General features: G+C 43.7%; 1 pseudogene; it reads right to left on the bottom strand.

Annotated features, from left to right (window-relative positions):
- Positions 1-2,944: 2,944 nt before the first annotated feature.
- LOC149468323 (U2 spliceosomal RNA) lies at positions 2,945-3,060 on the bottom strand (annotated as a pseudogene).
- Between the last annotated feature and the right edge of the window lie 4,267 nt (positions 3,061-7,327).

Raw genomic sequence — 7,327 nt, forward strand, 5'->3', positions numbered from 1 at the left:
AGCACGTCCTTCAGATCACTTACTCCTCTCCATAGAAAAGTGAAAGTTAGAGAACTGCTCACAAGGGAAATCTTATGCCGGCCATACATGGGTCGAAATTTTTTTTTGTCTGAAAATCAGACCTAAGAATAATCGGCCAATTTTCACTCTGTTACTGGGTCAATGGCACTGGCCGATTTTCGTGGTTCCTCCCCTTTTCGGTGATCGGGCATGTTGGAAAATTCGTGAAAAACTACTGATTTTTCGACTCAATGATGGTCAAATTGTACGATCGTTTTTCCGAAAAGAATATGCGCATGAGCCGTGAATTGGAAGGAAAAGAAGTTTCACCTGTTATATGGGGTGATCTTTATGACTTGGTTGGCCGATTTTCAAAATCATTGATGGCACCATCGGGTTACTGAGCGGACAACATTTTCGACTTTCGGACAAAAAATCGATTGGAATTCGACCCATGTATAACCTGCATTACTGTGTGATAACAATTATTTATGATCCCTGCTCTTGTCCTCTAGCACTCCAGAAAATGCCCCAGTGCTAAAAACTGGGAACATTGCTTGGTTTTATTACGGGCAGCCAAAGACAGAGTGAGTGGCCACAAAAACAATAAAAAGTGTTCTCTAAATATAAAATCAGGTAACAAAGCTGACACACCAGGATATGTATACTTATTTTCAAAAGGCACATGCCTAAATTAGAAAGCCTTATCCCTGTGTGTAAGCTTTGTGAATTGTGCCTTCATGTGGTAGTAAACCCCGCTTGGTGACTTGTCCCTAAAATAATCAGAACAGTCTGGGATGTGAGGGAGAAAAAACACTAATCTGTCTAATTCAGCTAGCTGATACCTCAGTTAATGATCGCCTGATAAACACTGAAAAGGAGCCTGGAGCTTTGACATCTGGATGAAAATAAGAAAAATAAAAAAATAGCAATCTGCAATATTTATATTTACTAACTTAATCGCTTGAGGGAAGAGTTATCCCCCTTCCTGACCAGGCCATTTTTTGCTTTACGGCACTGCGCTACTTTAACTGACAATTGCACAGTCGTGCAATACTGTACACAAATGAAATTGATATAATTTTTTTCTCAGAAATAGAGCTTTCTTTTGGTGGCATTTGATCACCACTGGATTTTTTATTTTTTGTGCTATAAACACAAAAGTATAAAAATTAAAAAACAACAACAATATTTTTTACTTTTTGCTATAAAACATATCCAATAAAAAAAATTATCTTCATAAATTTAGGTCAAAATGTATTTTGTTACATGTTACAAATCCCAATAAATGTATATAAATTGGGGTGCACGAAAATTATAGCATCTACAAACAATGGTATAGATACTGAAATTTCTATTTGTTTTTTTAATACTAGTAATGGCGGTGATTAGCAACTTATAGCAGGACTGTGATAGTACGGCAGGCATTCTGAAACTAACTGACACTGGGTGGGAACTGACACTGACATCTCCAGTGACACTAATACAATGATCAGTGCTCAGGGGTGTATTTGCTGCGAGACAAACAAGGCGTTTGCCTAAGGCAGCACTTTTCAGGGGGGCAGCGTGCCAACGCTGCCGCCCCTCCCCCTTGCCCACGGAAGGAACACTTAGGACAGGGGCTGCTGTGTCTTTCCTGTCTCCGCGACTCCGTGTCCCACTTCAGTCCGTCCACGAGGCACTGCTGGAGGAGGGGTAGAGAGGTTGTCCGTTCCGGTGTCTTCATCTCCCTGGATCTTGGTTCACGATGTAGGCGGGATGACATGCTGCCCCTCTCATCTGGCCACACCCCCAGGATCACTGAGCAGCCTATGGCAGCCTGTCCCTCTCTCTACAAGCTCTGCCTCCTCTCTGGTGATTGGCCACCGGATCTGTAACTCAGGGAAAGCACACAGGTGGCCAATCACCGGCGAGGAGGCAGAGCTTGGAAAAGAGGAGCCAAGTTGCAGCACGAAGATTGAAGAAGCTGATCGGAGTTAGGGACCAGCTGGAGCTGGTAAAGAGAGGGAGAGCGGCTGGAGAAGGAAGACAGCTGATCGGTAAGGTGAGTGTCTATGCGGCCGGGATCTGGGCAGAGCAGATTTTTTTTCCTTTAAGTCCACAAACGTGCAAACTAGAATGAAAAACCCGTAAGTGTTTCACAAAAAAGTGCAAGTGCAAAAACACCACACAAAAAGTGCACTTAGGGGTGTGCTTTGTCCTACCCCCGAAGGGGTTGGACCACTACCCTGATCCCCCGGGGCACGAAGCTCCTCACAGGGACAAGGTTCCCGTTTGGTCCTCCTGGCCAAAAGGCCTGGTGGACCACCTTTCCTTATGTCCAGCCGAAACCGGACATCCAGTACTTGGTCGGGGGGCTCTCCCGAAGAGAAAACCCCCCAGGGACAGGGGAGGAAGGAACCAAAAGGCCACACATCCTCCCCCTAGACTTCAGGGCAGGCCCGAGGACCCACACCCTCCATCCTGTGAGAAAAACACACACATAAGTAAAAGTGACAAACGTGGGGTGAGAAAAAATAAATAAATAAATAATTAAATAAATCTATAAAAATAATAAAAAAGTGTCATGCCCAAATTGTGCACTGACCAGACCCTGAGGCCTGTAGCAAAAAAATTGCCCAGGACTTGGCCAAAAGGCCCGGTCCTAGAGGCGCAGTGCAAAAAGTGTTTTAAACTCGGTGACCATGTGCTCATTCACATCGTGGGGTCCCACACCCAAGTGCTACTTAGAGCACCCCTGAGGCGACTACTCAGGGGGCATCATGTTTGCGGACTTTCTGCCTCCTCAGCCCCTGGCCAGACCAAGGTAGATCCGTCCAAATCAGGAGGTACTGGGTCTTTCCAGTCTTCCCGGAGGAATTACTCCCAGGGCCCCAGAATGACTCATGGCGCTGCCCGGTTTCTGTCCCTCCGGTACTAGCCTTCCGGACCCCCATCATACCAGTGAGGGTACTATACAACAGCCATCCCCGCAAAGCTAGAATGGCCGGGAGCACCCCCACTGGACACTGATAAGAACAGATACTACACTTGATCTTAGCCAAAAGGCCAAGAAGCGGGCAGAGCAGATGGTGCTGCTGCAGCAAGGTATGCTGGCTGTGGATGGGAGAGGGAGGGAGCCCAGGCTGGAGCAGGGGCCAGCAATGTAAGCATCATTGATGTTAGTGGGAGTAATAGTGCCCCATCATTAGTGGCAGTGTGGGAGGAACAGTGCCCCATCCTTGGTGTCACTGGGAGGCAGAAATTGCTCATTTATTTATTACAGGTACTTATACACTGACACCAAGGATGGGCCACTATTCCTCCCACTGACACCAATGATGGAACAGTATTCCTCCCATTGACACCAATAATGGGGCACTATTCCTCCTACTGACACCAATAATGGGACAGTATTCTTACCATTGACACAAATGATAGGGCACTATTCCTCCCACTGACACCAATGATGGGACACTATTCCTCCCACTGACACCAATGATGGGTCACTATTCCTCCCACTGACAGCAATGATGGCGCACTATTCCTCCCACTGACACCAATGATGGGGCACTATTCCTCCCACACTGACACCAATGGTGGGGCACTATTCCCCCCACACTGACACCAATGGTGGGGCACTATTCCTCCCACTGACATCAATGATGGGGTTCTATTCCTCTCACACTGACACCAATGGTGGGGCGCTATTCCTCCCACTGACACCAATGATGGGGCTCTATTCCTCCCAATGACACCAATGATTGGACACTATTCCTCCCACTGACACCAGTGATGGGGCACTATTCCTCCCACTGACACCAGTGATGGGGCACCATTCCTCCCACTGACACCAGTGAGGGGGCACTAGTCTTCCACTGACACCAATAATGGGGCACTATTCCTCCCACTGACACCAATGATGGGGCATTATTCCTCCAAATTACAGTTAACGTAATAAAATAAGAGGTGGAGCGCTAATAGGAAGAGGTGGAGCCTAAAGAGGAAGCATGGGATTTACAGATGAAGGGGTAGATCTTAAACAGGAAGGGGTGGGACAAATTTAGATGGGGGGTGCCTGATTTTAGTCTTGCCTAGGGCAACACAAAACCAAAATACACCACTGTCAGTGCTAACAAAAAGCACTGTTACTGTACTAATGACACTGGGCAGGAAGGGGTTAATATCTGGGGTGATCAAAGGGTTAACGTTATTTTAGGGAGTGATTTTGCTATGTACTCTGTGGTGTTTTACTAAGGGATGTGCTGGCTTTTATCTCCCTGCTTTGCAGTAAAACTGCTAAAGGATGGTTGTCAAGCGATAGTTTTTTTTTTTTAGTGAAATAACAAACATGTCTACACTTATTTGCTCTGTAGAGTGGTTTTTCACAGAGCAGCCTGGATCCTCCTCTTCTCAGGTCTCCCGCAGGCTCTCCTGGCTCCTTTCTGTCAGGTGCTCCCATAGCAAGCAGCTTGCTATGGGGGCCCCCGCTGCTCCGTGTGTCCGTTCACACATGGAGCAATGGCTTGGCCCCACCCCTTCTCTCTCCTCATTGGCTGGCCAATGAGGAGGCAGAGACCTGGGACAACCGAGGCTGTCGTGCACATGGCTGTCGGGCTCAGGTAAGTATTGTGGGGGCACTGCACACACAGAAGGTTTTTTACCTTCATGCATAGAATGCATGAAGGTAAAAAACCTCCAGCCTTTACAACCACTTTAACTTATCATAATTGATGGTTACCTTTTTAAGTGCCTTTGACTTGCTTACATGTGCTTCCTGCTTTGTGTAATTAACCCTGTTTGTACTGTGCTCGCAGTTCTTCATTATCGACTGTAAACCAGATTTGAACAATGTCCTAATAAAGGGTTAAATATTTAGAAACTGCCTTTCTGCATTGTATGTTAAAGCAGTACTAAACGTGAGAAAAAAAACCTCTCCCTGCAAGGCAATGTTATAATGTTCTAGTATAGTATACATCACATACTAGCACATTATGAAATACTTACATTTAAACAAAGTCCTCAAGTGGTGCTCTGTCACTGCTGAGGAGGCTTCCATCTTCAACTGGTCTTCCTTCTGGTACCACTTGACTGGCCAAGCAGCGATGACGTCACTGCCGCACATGCACACATGAGTCTTGGCCGCAGCACACAGCTCTAAAGGAAAGGTACAGGTATACATATGCCGCTCACTAGAATATCTCTTAAACAGTGCACATTTAGGAAAAATTCATTTTACCTACAGATAAGCTTACCTGTAGGTAAAAATAAAAAAAGAGTTTACTGCCACTTGGCTGACATCTGTGCGGGTGGTGCCATTGTGGGACCCGCACAAATACCTGCAGCCACACCACCCACACAGAGGAATGCAGGACCTGCAGGCAGGTACCATTAATTATAATGGCCTGCCGCCCGCACTGGAAATCGCAACCATAGTGGGAACCTCAGTTCCCGTGCGGACTGCGACTTCCCAAGTAGTGCAGAGACTACTTTCCTGCATGTCCCAGGGCATTGAAATCCATTCAAATGAATGGGCTCCCGTGCCCACTCAAAACGCGGCCCGAAAGACCGTACAGATGTGAACCAGGGGTAAATACAGTGTATATGGGGACACTGTGAAGACAGAAATGCTTAGAATCAACCATAACACCTTCTTCTTAGAAAAATCTAAAATGTAAGAAATATTTTTTTGTATTTTTGTTTTCAGGTATGCTGTGTGAATGAAAACACATAAAGAGGAATTTTCTCAAATTTGATTTCAAAAGTAGAAATACGCTTTAATATAAACAAAAAAAGAAGGTATTTTTGAAATGCTATTTAGCTCCTCCAGAACATAATAAATTTAGAAAACATATCACAAGCGTCTGTAATGGTTATCATTCACTGTGTATCTTGAATGCGAATGATTTGGGAAACAATTAAATCTATAGGTTTAGTTTACTATAAGAACTTGGTGCAATAGATTATGCACAACTCTCACTGCAGATAAATGGAGAGGATTTTCAAGATGGCATTAACCAATCACTGATTGACTTACATTTATTACATAGAATTTCACAAATAAATGAGACCACTGCATACAACCTCTTTGTAGAGCCTTTATTTCCAATATGCACAGAAATCAGCTGCTTTTATTTTCTATGTTGTGCTATCATGAGACTTTGTCTATAGAATATAAATTGGAATTTAGATGTCCGCATTGTTTTTACACTGAGCACACAGATTCAGGAATATTGATGCCCAGAAAAAAAGACTACAAGTATTATAATCAAGTCTTTATTTTAGCTGCCTGCTAAATTATTCACAAACAAATCAACTATGCTTCTGTTCACAACCACAACATTATAGTACACAATGCAGCTACAGTGCACCGCTGAATAATACTGATCAGAGCCAAGATTCACAGAGAATCTATTGAGCGGAGCCAGTAACACCGGGTCTTTATCCATTAAATAAATGCCATACACTTATTCCCGGATATATGACCTGTATATCATAAAAGCACCTGTTGTAAAAAGACTATGCTATGTCAAATTATTGTTTGCTTTGGCATATTCAGGCACGTCGGTGAGACAATTTATAAAGAAAGAGCAGAGTAATTACAAGCCGTATCATGATGAGTAATTTATAGAAAATTTCATTGCTACATGCAAAGAAGATATATAAATGCACAATAAATTCCTAAAAAAAAAGGGAAGTTTGAAGAGCAGATCACATTAATGTTGTCATTACAAATATTATTTATAATATTACACATATAAAGAAAAGAAAATGGATGGGCTAGTCACCAGGCACTATTTACTGTGTGGTGTTTACTAGAGGATGTGCTGGTTTTTACCTCCCTGCTTTGAGGAAGATAAAAAACAGCACATCCCTGCTGACAGGAGACAGATCTGTGTAGTTTACATTCACAGATCTCTCTCCTATCAGCTATTCCGCTGACCGCCGGGTCCCAGCCATGAATCGCTGGCGGGTAGGTGGGCATGCGCCCCCTACCCTGATATGCAGAATCATGTATATATACGTGATTCTGTGCAGAGCGGCCACCCTGTAGTATTATTTATAATATTACACATAAAAAGAAAATAAAATGGATGGGCTAGTCACCAGGCACTACATCTGTTGAAGTGAGCATTAACCTCCCTGACGGTCTAACTAATCAATTTTTTTGAATGTCAAAGAGGTACATTGTTTTGCATGGAAATTTGTTGTTTTATATTGTAGATCTGTAATTCTTAGGAATAACTCACTTAAATCTGTCCAAACAAGAGTCTAGTAAACATCCCGGGTATGATATACACACAAAATCATAAAATATAATAATAATAAATTTAATTCAATAATGTCA

The sequence above is a fragment of the Staurois parvus genome, unplaced genomic scaffold (assembly GCF_062004578.1).
Source record: "Staurois parvus isolate SC_StPar_1 unplaced genomic scaffold, SC_StPar_1.0 ptg000090l, whole genome shotgun sequence".
NCBI classification, from domain to species: domain Eukaryota; kingdom Metazoa; phylum Chordata; class Amphibia; order Anura; family Ranidae; genus Staurois; species Staurois parvus.